Genomic DNA, 15,535 nt, shown 5'->3' with positions numbered 1-15,535 from the left:
GTGTTTGCGCCGCGCTGCGACTATGTGAGCTCGGTCCAATCACAACAGGCCATTTCACGTTGGCCTGTAGTGATTCATTCGTACACTGTTCATCATTTGTTATTTGGGTTTGTGTATTTTTAAATTGTAAAAACAAGAAAATGAAAACAATAAATGAAAATGTCATCGATGATGTCACTGATGATGTCACTGATGATGTCACTGATGATGTCACTGATGGGCTTACCTGAGCAGATGAGATTCAGGATGAAGGGAGAGGAATCTGATTCTGCACACTCCCTCAGATCAGATCCAGACTGAGCACAGTTAGATCTGATCATCCACACAGGTCTCTCTGAGGACTGCGATCTCTCTCCCACAGAAACAGCAGAGCCACAGTTGAGCTCTCTGCAGACGACTCCTGCTTCCTTCAGGGTCCTGAGAGAGAAACGTCCCCCCACTGGTCTCCATTCTCCCTGATGTTCCATCTTCAGGTATCCTGCACAGCGACTCTCTCCTCCCACCAGCCTAACACCAGGCTCTGGAGAGAAACAAGAGAGTCGTGTCCTTCATTGATATCAGCATGTTTTAATAATTAATCATTTATTCTATTAATACTTCCGAGTGATAATCAGATCATTAACTCCAGCTCTCTATAAACCAGTGGTGGGAAGTAATAAAGTACATATACTCAAGTACTGTAAGTACAGGTTTGAATGACTTTACTGGAGTATATCGTTGTATAATACTACTACATCACATGTATTCACAAAATGAGTTTGAGGACTTGGCAGGTTCATATTATTAATGAAACAACTATTGAATGATGAAGTTCTGTTATGGATAAAGATACCTGGAAGTATAACAAGTCATTAAAGTTCTCTCCACCTTTACCAGCTGCTACATTAAAAGTGATGTTCACATGAATGGATCATTGATTAGAATCCAGACTATAATATATCATTATGAAAATAGTCAGACTGTATGAGTCATAATAATGATGGTACTTTAAGCATTATTTGATCCTAATACTTTGACCTGAGTACATTTCAATACCTGACTTGTTCTTGTAGCAGTATTTCTACACTGTGGTATCACTTCTTTGAATCAAGTATAACGTCTGACTACTTTCCCCACATCTATAAACTAATAGGACCTGGAACATGAAACATGTGATTAAGTGGAGCTAAAAAACAGTTCAATCAGAAAGCAGAACTTAGAGATTAGTAGCATGTTTCTGTGTGGCACTGCCATTTGAACCCTTTGGTGAACATGTACAATATGGCTCCGTGTAGAATGAACCAATCACAGCTCCTCTCTACCTGAGCAGGTGAGGCTAACAGCTGTGCCAGGTGAGCAGGTGGTGTTTCTCTCTGAGGCTGAGCTACAGTCCAGGAGAGCAGACTCATGGCCTCCACACTGGAACTCTTTGGTCCCCATTGGAGCCTCCCCTTCTCCATAGAGCGCCCCCTGGAGGACTGAAGGAGCCCCACAGCCCAGCTGCCTGCAGACCACCTGAGCATCCTGCTGGTCAAAGTCAGCCTCACACACTGAGGACCAGGACGGGTTAGACGGGTTAGACGGGTCAGAGTTCACCTCCAGTCTGCCTGAGCACAGACCAGTCCCCCCCAGCAGCCTGACAGAGTCTGCAGAGGACAGAAGGTCAAACAGAGGTCAAAGACACACCATCAAAGAAATTAAACTATATTTCAGATTCAAACTGGACTCAGTTCCAACATGAGTTGATGATGAACAACAGAACACATGTTGATAAGAACACAGACTGCAGGTACCCTCACATCTACATCTGATACCCTCTAGCAAGTGGTCTCCATTAGTGAACCCTTCCCCTGTGTCTTCAACAACACCTCCTCCTCTGCAGACCCTCCTGCTGTGAGGACGATGGTCTGGCCTCTAGACGGCCCCTGCTGTGAGGACGATGGCTCTGGCCTCTAGACGGCCCTGCTGTGAGGACGATGGCTCTGGCCTCTAGACGGCCCCTGCTGTGAGGACGATGGCTCTGGCCTCTAGACGGCCCCTGCTGTGAGGACGATGGCTCGGGCCGTCTAGACGGCCCCTGCTGTGAGGACGATGGCTCTGGCCTCTAGACGGCCCTGCTGCGAGGACGATGGCTCTGGCCTCTAGACGGCCCCCTGCTGTGAGGACGATGGCTCTGGCCTCTAGACGGCCCCCGCTGTGAGGACGATGGCTCTGGCCTCTAGACGGCCCCTGCTGTGAGGACGATGGCTCTGGCCTCTCCCCTCTCACTCTTTGAAAACTCTGAACATGGATTCTTGTGACTCTGTAAATGACTGCTATATTTTCCTCCTTCCTCTGCGGGGTCTGTGGGACGTCCTACGTTGTGTTGGCGCTGTCACTACCCGATCGGTCCACCTGCCCGATCTGTACTGCGCATGTGCGAGATGGTCCGCCATATTGGACAATTACATACGGCAACTCTACTAGGACATTTGACACAGTGGCCTTTAGCAAAGCAGAAAAAGAACCGAGAGAGATTATTGTTATTACAACGTGACTTCACTATTATTTAACAACAATTTTTATTGGGTTGTTTTATTTGGGGTTAAGTACATTGTCAGAATAAGTGAGACATGGATTTAACTTCTGTTAGACAGCTATCATACTGAATAAATATTTACTGTGAATGTATGCAAAAATGTATGGCATATAGCTGTCTAACAGAAGCTAAATCCATGTCTCACTTATTCTGACAATGTATTTAACCCCAAATAAAACAACTCAATAAAAAGAGTAGTTAAATAATAGTGAAGTCACGTTGTAATAACAATAATCTCTATCAGTTCTTTTTCTGCTTTGCCAAAAGCCACTGTGTCAAGTGTCCTATTGGAGTTGCCGTATGTAGTTGTCAAATATGGCGGACCTTCTCGCACATGCGCAGTACAGATCGGGCAGGTGGACCGATCGGGTAGTGACAGGCGCCGCGCTGCGACTATGTGAGCTCGGTCCAATCACAACAGGCCATTTCACGTTGGCCTGTAGTGATTCATTCGTACACTGTTCATCATTTGTTATTTGGGTTTGTGTATTTTTAAATTGTAAAAACAAGAAAATGAAAAAAAATAAATGAAAATGTCATCGATGATGTCACTGATGATGTCACTGATGATGTCATGATGATGTCACTGATGATGTCACTGATGATGTCACTGATGGGCTTACCTGAGAGGTGAGTTTCAGGATGTGTTTAGAGGATCTTGATCGTGCACACTCCCTCAGAGCAGATCTAGACAGAGCACAGTTAGAGCTGATGTCCCACACAGGTTCTTTGAGGACTCCTTTCTCTTTCCCACAAACAGCATAGCCACAGTTGAGCTCTCTGCAGGCGACTCCTGCTGCCTTCAGGGTCCAGAGAGAGTCATAACCCACCACTGGTCTCCATTCTCCCTGATGTTCCACCTCCAGGTCTCCTGCACAGCGACTCTCTCCTCCCACCAGCCTAACACCAGGCTCTGGAGAGAAACAAGAGAGTCGTGTCCTTCATTGATATCAGCATGTTTTAATAATTAATCATTTATACTATTAATACTTCCGAGTGATAATCAGATCATTAACTCCAGCTCTCTATAAACCAGTGGTGGGAAGTAATAAAGTACATATACTCAAGTACTGTAAGTACAGGTTTGAATGACTTTACTGGAGTATATCGTTGTATAATACTACTACATCACATGTATTCACAAAATGAGTTTGAGGACTTGGCAGGTTCATATTATTAATGAAACAACTATTGAATGATGAAGTTCTGTTATGGATAAAGATACCTGGAAGTATAACAAGTCATTAAAGTTCTCTCCACCTTTACCAGCTGCTACATTAAAAGTGATGTTCACATGAATGGATCATTGATTAGAATCCAGACTATAATATATCATTATGAAAATAGTCAGACTGTATGAGTCATAATAATGATGGTACTTTAAGCATTATTGATCCTAATACTTTGACCTGAGTACATTTCAATACCTGACTTGTTCTTGTAGCAGTATTTCTACACTGTGGTATCACTTCTTGAATCAAGTATAACGTCTGACTACTTTCCCCACATCTATAAACTAATAGGACCTGGAACATGAAACATGTGATTAAGTGGAGCTAAAAAACAGTTCAATCAGAAAGCAGAACTTAGAGATTAGTAGCATGTTTCTGTGTGGCATGCCATTTGAACCCTTTGGTGAACATGTGCAATATGGCTCCGTGTACGTGTTTCTCTTTTAACACAGAAACTAAATCCCAAAAATCCCATAAAGATTTTCAACAAAAACTGAAAAAAGGAACACAAAAGCCTTTTTTCAGTTTTTGTTGTTTGAGTCCAGAAACCATATCAGACAAATCAAATTCAAGAATTTTAAATATCGCTTTATTGGTTTTCTGTATGGAGGTAGAATTAAATATACAAAGATAAAAGCCAAGAGCATTGAATATCTCTGCTGTGACTTTGCTATCTCCCAACCTGACAACAATAACCAGATAACATCATGCAACCTCTGTGAAAGCTTTAGTGACCTACAGCTCAATGAGACTACATGAACCAGCTATACAAATACTGGTCTTACTAATCAATATTATGATGGTAATCTCACCCCAGTTACAGAGCATTCAGTTTGGCTGAACACTGTTTCAGAGGGCAGCCCTGTCATAAACGTCAGCTGTGGGAATCAATACATTCAGCCATTTATAGAGCTGCTCCACCTGTCATGCTTACGTGCCGAGGAGGTTTTACCACGGGGATATCGCGGAGAGACCGGAGCGCCTCTACGTTTCGGGGGACCTGCTTCGCCTATCCTGTACTGCTGTGCTGAGGAGGATCTTCACCGGGGACATCGAGAGAGACCGGAGCACCCTCTATCGCCCTCGAGCTGGGCCTGCTTCCGCCTATCCTGCTGTGCTGAGGAGGTTTGGCACCGGGGATAATCGCGGGAAGACCGGAGCGCCTCCACGTTCCGGACCCTTTGCGCGCCTATCCGGATGCTGTGCTGGTCCGGGAAAATGGCCCCTATCGTGATTCTTGCTATGCCTGTTAGCTATTTTGGACAATGAGAAGTTCTCTCGTCATCCTGAAGAAGTCGACTGGGTTAGGTTTTGTTCTTCCGCCCGCAGTGGACATCCCCTGTAAAGGTTCGGATGTGTTACACAAAACAATTACTGGTTGCCTTGTCACAGACATTCAGTCGACTAATGTTTGTCTTTCTCACTTGCCTGCTATGATGGTTTCTTCAGGACTTGCTTCTTGAGCTCTAATCCTCACTTTCGCGGAGTTTGCTGGTGACTTTAAAGCAGATGACAATGTATGTGTGTCGGTTAAGAGGAAAAGGTGCTTGTTTTTTTTGCTATTATTACTATCAGGAATGTACAACTAAACCCTGGACCGCCCAGTAGCAGTAGTAGTCAGATAGCTACTCCTGCTGATTTATTTCTAGATCTGGGTTGGGATTCATTCACTTAAATGTGCGCAGTCTGTTACCTAGTTAGATTTTGTCCGCATTTGGGCGAGCTCGACTGATGCTGATATCATTGTCTTATCAGAAACGTGGCTAGATAAATCTATTTTGGCCTCTGACATCTACTTAAATGGTTATAGTGTATATCGTACCGACCGTCCTAAAAAAGGTGGTGGCGTTGCCATTTATGTGAAAAATAAGTTTTGTGTAACCAAGATGGTTTCCAAATCTATTAGTAAACAACTAGAATTTTTAGCCTTAAATATCGAAATAGCAAAGGGTCAACAGGTCATGGTGGTGGGCTGCTACAGACCCCCCTCAGCTGTCAAGGACTCTTTATCTTCATTGGCAAAACTTTTATCACAACTAGACTATAAGGAAATAGTGCTACTTGGTGATTTTAATTGGGACTGGTTAACTTCTGTGTCAGAGGATTTTAAAAACCTTTGTATCTCTCTGTATGTTACTCAGATTATAGACAGTCCTACTCGCCCTAACATTAAGTCCCCAAATAAATCCTCCTTAATTGATCTCATTTTAACTAATGTTCCCCATAAATACTCATCTGTGGGAGTATTTGCGAATGATGTGAGTGACCACTGTGTTGTAGCCACAATTAGGGACACTAAGGTCCAAAAGGGTAAACCTCGTATTATCATTAAGAGAGACAACAAACATTTTGTGGAGCAGGGTTTTGTTCATGATCTGTTTGGGTTTGATTGGGGAAAAATCGATCCGTGTGCTGATGTAGAAACTGCATGGTCTTATTTTTATCTTGGTTTTGTGGAGGTCATTGATAGACATGCACCCCTACGTACTTTTAGAGTGAAGGGACGAGACAATCCTTGGTTTCCTGCTGAACTGTCCAGTCTCCTACATGAGAGAAACAAGGCCTGGGCAAAGGCTAGGAAATCAGGCTCAGAGGTAGAATGGCTGCGTTTAGGCAGCTCAGGAATAGCTTCACTTCACATGTCAAAAGTGCTTAGTCTCAGTATTATCTGTCAGTTACCACAGAAAACCTAAATAATTCTGGAAAATGTTGGAAAGCCATAAAATCGATATCCACCGGTGAGATCCGTAAAGAGCTACCTCCGTGCCTTACCACAGCATCTGGCTCTATATCAGAGGGCCACTATGTTAAATTGATTTAATGAGCATTTTGTGTCCTGTGGCTCTCTGTTTGATTCTGTGACTAACTCTGCTTCTGTGAACACCACAGTCTGTGACTCTGAACAATGTGGTCTGGAAAACCCTTTCAGTTTTACTCCTTTTACTGTAGATGTTGTTCATGAAGCTTTAACCAAGTTAGATCCTAAGAAACCGGCCGGCCCGGACAACGTAGAACCTTTCTTTTTAAAGATAGCTGCAGATTTTATTGCTCCACCTCTCACTTCTCTTTTTAACCTCTCCCTCAGCACAAATGCAATTCCAAAAGTATGGAAGTCAGCGTATGTCCTGCCTCTACTAAAAGGAGGGGAGGCAACTTTATTAAATAATTATAGGCCCATCTCTAAATTGTCAGTTCTGGCTAAGGTTCTTGAACGCCTAGTGAGTGAACAGGTAAGGTGTTTTTATGTACAAATGACATCCTGTCTAAACATCAGTCAGGCTTCAGAAAGCAACATAGCACCATCACTGCCACAATGAAAGTGGTGAATGATGTGGCGAGTATTCCAGATAATAAGCAGAGCTGTGCAGCTCTATTTATTGACCTTTCCAAAGCGTTTGATACCGTCGATCATCGCATCTTAAAGCAGAGGCTACTCAGTATTGGCTTATCCAGCCATGCAGTGGGTGGTTTGTGAACTACCTCTCTGAAAGGTCCCAATGTGTTCACTTTGATGGGCTGTCTTCTGAGTGGTTGAACATTACTAATGGTGTTCCTCAAGGTTCTGTTTTAGGTCCACTTTTATTCTCCATCTACATCAATAGTTTAGGTGAAAATGTGGATGAAGCTACTTTACATTTTGATGCGGATGTCCTGTGCAGGTCCCTCCATTAAGGAGGCTGTTGTTGAATTGCAAGCTGTTTTTAACATTATTCAGACTCAGCTCTCTGAGCTTAAGCTTCTTTTAAATGTTGAGAAAACCAAGGTAATGCTCTTTTCAAAAGCTAAAAAGACACCAGAGACTGCTTTGGATATTGTAACTATGCAAGGAATAAAACTTGAAGTGGTTACCTGTTACAAATACCTTGGTATCTGGCTTGATGATTGTCTCACTTTTAAACGTCATGTAAATAACCTGCTTAACAAACTGAGGGTTAGGCTAGGTTTCTTCTACAGGAACAAGTCCTGCTTCTCACTTGAGGCCAGGAAAAGGCTCTGTGACCTTTTGACCTGTGCTGGACTATGGTGATTTGATCTATTTGAATGCACCTGCCCATTGCCTGGAAAGGTTAGATGCTGCGTATCACAGTGCACGGAGATTTGTGACAAACTGTAAAGCATTAACTCATCACTGTACCCTGTATGCAAGGGCTGGTCTGCCTTCACTAACTGTACGGAGGCTCAGTCACTGGTACATTTTTATATACAAAGCCATGTTAGGGAAACTTCCATCCTACATCTGCTCCCTGATCTCACGGCGAATTGTAAGTGGCTACTGCCTGAGATCGAATGCTGTGGTTTTATTAAATGTGCCAACTGCTAGGACTGTCTTAGGGAAGATAGCATTTAGATGCGCAGCTCCTCTGTCTTGGAATAGTCTGCAATTTGAAATGGAAACTGAGCAATCTGGTGCCACTAAATGTTTTTAAAGCTTGGTTGGATGCTACTCAATCAGAAGCTGTTGGTACCTGTTCATGTGGATAGTTATGTAAATTGTAATCCCTGTAATGATGCTGTATGATGTCCTTTTTGTTGTTCTGAAATTACACATTTGTATTATTATTCATTTATTCTGATAGCAAATTCATTATATTGTTGAGCTAGTGCACGTACTTTACTGTAATGCAACCCTATTCATGAATAATGTGATTCATATTAATGATGATTATTATGTGTAAGTAACCAGACTGGTTCTCTGACGGAGAACCCCAACATGGTTGTAACATGTGATGATATAATGGAGAACCCCAACATGGTTGTAACATGTGATGATCTGATGGAGAACCCCAACATGGCTGTAACATGTGATAATCTGATGGAGAACCCCAACATGGTTGTAACGTGTGATGATCTGATGGAGAACCCCAACATGGTTGTAACATGTGATGATCTGATGGAGAACCCCAACATGGTTGTAACATGTGATGATCTGACGGAGAACCCCAACATGGTTGTAACATGTGATGATCTGATGGAGAACCCCAACATGGTTGTAACATGTGATGATCTGATGGAGAACCCCAACATGGCTGTAACATGTGATGATCTGATGGAGAACCCCAACATGGTTGTAACATGTGATGTTCTGATGGAGAACCCCAACATGGTTGTAACATGTGATGATATAATGGAGAACCCCAACATGGTTGTAACATGTGATGATCTGATGGAGAACCCCAACATGGTTGTAACATGTGATGATCTGATGGAGAACCCCAACATGGTTGTAACATGCGATGATCTGACAGAGAACCCCAACATGGTTGTAACATGTGATGATCTGATGGAGAACCCCAACATGGTTGTAACATGTGATGATCTGATGGAGAACCCCAACATGGTTGTAACATGTGATGATCTGATGGAGAACCCCAACATGGTTGTAACATGTGATGATCTGACGGAGAACCCCAACATGGTTGTAACATGTGATGATCTGATGGAGAACCCCAACATGGTTGTAACATGTGATGATCTGATGGAGAACCCCAACATGGTTGTAACATGTGATGATATAATGGAGAACCCCAACATGGTTGTAACATGTGATGATCTGATGGAGAACCCCAACATGGTTGTAACATGTGATGATCTGATGGAGAACCCCAACATGGTTGTAACATGTGATGTTCTGATGGAGAACCCCAACATGGTTGTAACATGTGATGATATAATGGAGAACCCCAACATGGTTGTAACATGTGATGATCTGATGGAGAACCCCAACATGGTTGTAACATGTGATGATCTGATGGAGAACCCCAACATGGCTGTAACATGTGATGATCTGATGGAGAACCCCAACATGGTTGTAACATGTGATGATCTGATGGTATTTATAAAGTATAATCATGAAACGTGGTGGTGATGAAAAGGTGATGATGGTTTGTTGTTTACCTTTGAAGTATATCCTGGTTTCCATGGTAACATGATAAATGATGAAACTAGGATCAGTTAGCGGTGAAGTCTTTAAACTACATCATGTTTTATGATAAAGGTTGTTTACAGACTGTAATCACTTAAAGAGTAACAGGGTGAATACACTGAGCACTTTACCTGTTGAGTTGTGTTCTCCTTCAGCCTGGAGTCCTGAGGAGAAATCAGAAGATAAGGTAAACAGAGTTTTCTATCATCTCAGGAACACGTCAGTGAACTCACTCTGGAGTCATTTCACCAGTTTACTAAAGCTGAGAATAACACGTTCATACAGAGAAGTCACATATTCAGAGTTAAATCAACAGTTCACTTTAGAGAATATGCTCCTTCAAATGAGTCATGGAGCGCCATCATCACACTGACACATGTTCTACAGCAACAATTACATTAGGAGGAACCACAGAGGATGCTGCCAGTTCCCACCTTCTGCTGTCACCTGAACGCCTCACTCCCCTATCACTAACTGCAGACATTAACTAACTGAAAGAGATGCTGCCAGTTCCCACCGTCTGCTGTCACTTGAACGCCTCACTCCCCTATCACTAACTGCATCTAAACAACCTATAACTGTTTTAATATTACTTGGTATAATGCACTCAAAAGCACTCGTTTGCTTGGAACGTTGATAATATTATAAACGAGGGGAAACAAGGTGAATTCAGCGATCACAACGAAAACGGCCAAGACACACATTGAGCCCAGAAAATGATTGTTATTAAGGACTGTAATGTAAATATAATAAGTCTATGTCTAAAATGGACAATATTGTTAGGAGATTTAAACTATACAGCGATTCTGCACTGCGGTCACTCAGCCGTCTCTCCACTTTGTTTTTTCAAATCAGCTGCTCTTTTTTTACAAACATTTTTTACCGCAAGTTCTTAATAAAACTGACACTGTTGGACTCGGTATTAGTTTGCCTGCTACTAACAATACATTGAAGTACTTTTACTGTGTATTTTTGGAGAAATCCTCTGTCAAAGTCCCCTCCTGAGAACAAAAGCAAGCCACTTCTGCTAAGTTTGATGAGGGAATTCTTTTTTGTTGCCATTAGTTCTTCGTGAGATTGATCCTGTTGGACTCAGTACTACTGAAACCCCCACAAGTACTATGAAGTACTTTTACTGTGTAGTTACTTTATAAACTCTGAATCTTGTGGTGCTTGAAGAAATACAGACTGGTTAAGCCGGCCAGGTTATATATATGCCCTTTTTTGCAATATTTATTAAAATGTCACTAGTTATTTAAACAAACCACTATCTGAGGATAATACAAGCAACCATAAAACGCCCTTTATCTCGAGAGCCATTGAAGCCCATGAAGAATTTATCCTTCCACAAATCTTTTCATCTGCTGTATTAATAAAGCTGCCACGTGTTTTCAAATTCAAGTTAAGGCACTATCTGTGCAGAACATGAACCTTTTAACTGCCAGACCAAGAAAAAAGCTATGGAACAATTATTTGTTTGCATTTTTTTATCAAATGGGCCACAACTAAACACAAACATATTTTTTTATCAAATGGGCCTCAACTAACCACAAACACATTTCTTTTTTTTTGACTGACCACACAGTTTTGTTTTTTTGAGCCAGACTACCAACTGGTCGAGCTGGCCTTCTATGGTAAAAGTGCATTTTCAACAATCATCATACAGTACAGTATTTGTATGCATCAAACTCAAATAAAACACAAACTGAAATAAAAAATATTATTTTATGGAAAATGAGCAATATATAGATATATTCATAAAAGATAATAAATTATAGTTGTAAAATAAGGAAAAAAGTAATGTTAAGTGTTTTTCATAATAAAAAAAAGACTTGCTCATCTTACTGTAGATGCTGAATTGGCCTAACAAGAAACCACTGGCCTAACAGCAAATGTCTATATCCTGTGTTGGCCTAACTTGCTCATCTGTGTGCAACTTCGGGCTGAATGCCATGCATGAAAGCTGCTTTATGAATTATTATCACTCTTTCACTCTGAGAATCATAAGGCAGTACTAGATGTAGTAATATTACCACAAATCTAGCCATTTATTTACCATATTTTATTGAAAAACATCTCTGAAACTCTGAAAAAGTCATATTGCTAGTTTAACATAAAAGGCCAATTCGACCGATTGGTTGAGCATATTTTCAAAAAATAATTACACCCCTTGTTAAACTTTTTTTGTGCATCAAGTTATCTGATTATGTTCACTCAGTGCTCTGACACTAAAATATGTCAAAAATGACATGGTTACCTTACAAAAGTTGACCAAAAAGAGTGATTTCGTCAGCAGTGATTTTTAGCATGCCAACTTTCTCAGTTGAAGCCATAGACTGTATATATAAATACAAGTTGAAGCTAGCTGAAGGGCTTTCTGTTCGAACCACAGTGACATCTAGAGGTTGTTTTGTGCATAACATGTCTACCAAATTGTAGAGCTGGCTGAATCAGATGGAGTAAAACTTTTTTATTTATTTTTCAACAAGATATCAAGACACAAAAGGAGCTCTACCAAATGGTGGCCCTGGCTGTTAAAGGGTTACTGTTTTGGCAGAGCCAGAGAAATCAAAATCTGGCTCCAGTCCAGCAGGTGGAGACAGGGAGCCTAGGGTCTGTGCTTCCACTGAGGAGGTGGCTCAAAGGAAGAGTGTGCCACTCCTAGTTAAGGAGCTTAATGCAACACACCTGGGAAGGCACACTCTCAGCAGAGAAGCAAACAATTCACTGGGAGAGGAGAAAGACTCAAGGATTCAACCAAAGACGCTGCTGGTGATATATTTTGTAAATGTATTTTTCTGTTGGAACCATGTTTTATTAAGATGAATTATTATTTCTAGTTTATGAAGTTAAGCTAAAACATAAGATGCTGGATTATAATTTACTTTGTTGAGATGCAATTATTTTTGTTTAAGTGTTAAGTTTAATTATAACTTGAGATGAAGTGAATGAAAGTATGTTTTGTGTTTAAGGTTTTCAACCTGAATGAAGCATCAGAAGGCTATCAAGAGGCTAAATGAAGCGGAAATAATTCTGCAATAACTCGAAATAAAGAGGAGAATGATGCAAATCTGAGTTGTCCCATGTGTCCTTTTGGAGGGAATCGGGCCGTTTTCAAGTTTGGGCAGGAGTCAATCATGAAGACCAGATCATAACTTGACAGTTACAAATATTCTTCATTTGCAGTATTTTATTTTAAAAGTGTTCAGAAAGACTGCATCAATGATATGCTATATATATATATATATATATATATATATATATATATATACATACATGACTTTTCCAGGTTTTTAATGACCGTAAGAACCCTGTCTAATACAAGTAAGTATAATGGAAAAGTAAATTTAAAAAGTTTCATAGGAGGATGTGGAATTATTTTCTCTCACCGTACACAATCAAACAATCTATAATTTAGCTATGGCCTTCACTCACAAAAAACATTTAGTTGAATATATATATATATATATATATATATATATATATATATATATATATATATATATATATATATATATATATATATATATATAATGAATATTTGTATTAACTTCAACCAAAGTCAATTCAAATAGCGAGCAAAAATGGGTTAATTGCCATGGATGTGGTGTTTGATATAGTTTACGTTCAATTTCAACTATTTTAGGCAGAAAAACGTCTATTGACTACACGCTTTTTAATAATTTACTATTTAGAAAGGTTTTTGTGAGAAATCATTTCAAAAGTAAACTTTTTTTTCCTTTTGTATTTAAATTTGAAATGTTTGCACCAAACATTATTAATTTAAACATTTTTATCAATTGTTTAAAATTATGAATCCATTTATTTTATTGTATTTCCTTGAGGCTGGGGAAGATATCCAGCATGTAGTTCAACATGCAAATGTTCCAATCAGGGTTCATACACTTTTTCACCAATGCTTCTCCATGACTTCTCCATGACCTATACCTAATTTTCCATGACCAAAAACATTACTCTGTCTCAGCGGTTCCACTGAAAATGGTTTATTTTAACATGGAACAGGAAAATAGGGTCTGAAACATGTTGTCCCTTTCTAAAACAAATCCAATAGTAGGCTTACTAGCTTCTACAGGCTAAAGCAACTAAAATCTCTCACCAGCAAAATACCTCGTCAGTTAAATGCCATTTTACGTTTCATTACTATACAGTATTTATTATCATTATAGTATTACTATTTTGGCGATTAGATAAAATATAAATTATATTTGATGCAATTTTAGTCACATTTCCATGACTTTTCCAGGTTTTTAATGACCGTAAGAACCCTGTCTAATACAAGTAAGTATAATGGAAAAGTAAATTTAAAAAGTTTCATAGGAGGATGTGGAATTATTTTCTCTCACCGTACACAATCAAACAATCTATAATTTAGCTATGGCCTTCACTCACAAAAAACATTTAGTTGAATTGGACACATTTTTCGAAGCTCTGACATGCAATGACTGGGACTGGTGGAAGAATCTGCGAGGAATTAACTAGGAGCAGAGAAATAATCATATTTTAAAAGACAGCAGCCAACAAGAGTCACAAGGGTGTGTCACTTTGCTGAAGGATAGACCAGCTATCCAGGCCAGACTCTAAAGACTTTGCATGGTGTAAAATGCTGCTGCTGCAGTACTAGTGCTGATATCATGTCTACCATCCTCTTAAAATACTCTGTCCAACAATATAAGTCTCATGAAGAAAGGTGTTTTAACGCTTATTCAAAAATAGTAGAGAAACATGCATTCTAGTACTCAGGAGGGGACTTTGACAGAGGATTACTAAAAAAAAAGTAATTTTATTGTTGGTAGCAGTCAAAATAATACCGAGTCCAACAGTGTCAGTTTTATTAAGAACTTGCGGTAAAAAATATTTGTAAAGAAAAAATGAAGAGCAGCTGATTTGAAAAAACAACGTGGAGAGACGGCTGAGTGACCGCAGTGCAGAATCGCCGTATAGTTTAAATCTCCTAACAATGTGGTCCATTTTAGACATAGACTTATTATATTTACATTACAGTCCTTAATAACATTCATTTTCTGGGCTCAATGTGTGTCTTGGCCGTTTTCGTTGTGATCGCTAAATTCTCCTTGTTTCCCCTCGTTTATAATATTATCAACGTTCCAAGCAAACGAGTGCTTTTGTTTTGAAATCACTTCCGCGAGTTTCGCGCCCCCCCCCCCCCCCCCCTCCCCCCCTCCCCTCGCTACAATGACCATTAGACCATTTAGTAAGGTAAAAAACAAAAAGCAAAAACGCCTCGCAGACACTCTTCCGTTTACTTGTTTAATAAAGAAAAACAAATGGTCCGTAGATACACGGATTCACCTCCCTCCATCATGTTGATTTGAATCAGAAGTTCTGAACATGAGCCCGCCCCGCTCGACCTTCTGAGCCAATCACAGCGCGATAATGACCTGCCATCCAAACCATACTCCTTCCGTTTCCACTATACTTTCTCTCACACATACATGCATTATTCTCTTGCATACATATATTGTCTTCATACATGCATATATTATTTATAATATTAAATGTAAACATTGAATGAATGTGCATGAGAGCAAAATGTATAAATATGAGCATTAAAATATATGAATATGAGAACAAAATGTAAAAATGTGTGAGTGACAATGTATGAATGTGTGCATTGAAATATGATATGAGAGCAGAATGTATGAATGTGTGAGTGTAAATATATACGTGTGTGAGAGTGAAAATATATGTATGTAAAAGGAGAATATACGTGTAAGAGTGAAAATATATGTATGTAAAAGGAGAATGTATGTGTGTGAGAGGACCAGTATGAATTACGGCCTG

Source organism: Trematomus bernacchii, unplaced genomic scaffold (genome assembly GCF_902827165.1).
Source record: "Trematomus bernacchii unplaced genomic scaffold, fTreBer1.1, whole genome shotgun sequence".
NCBI lineage: Eukaryota > Metazoa > Chordata > Actinopteri > Perciformes > Nototheniidae > Trematomus > Trematomus bernacchii.
This window is presented reverse-complemented; position numbering follows the sequence as displayed.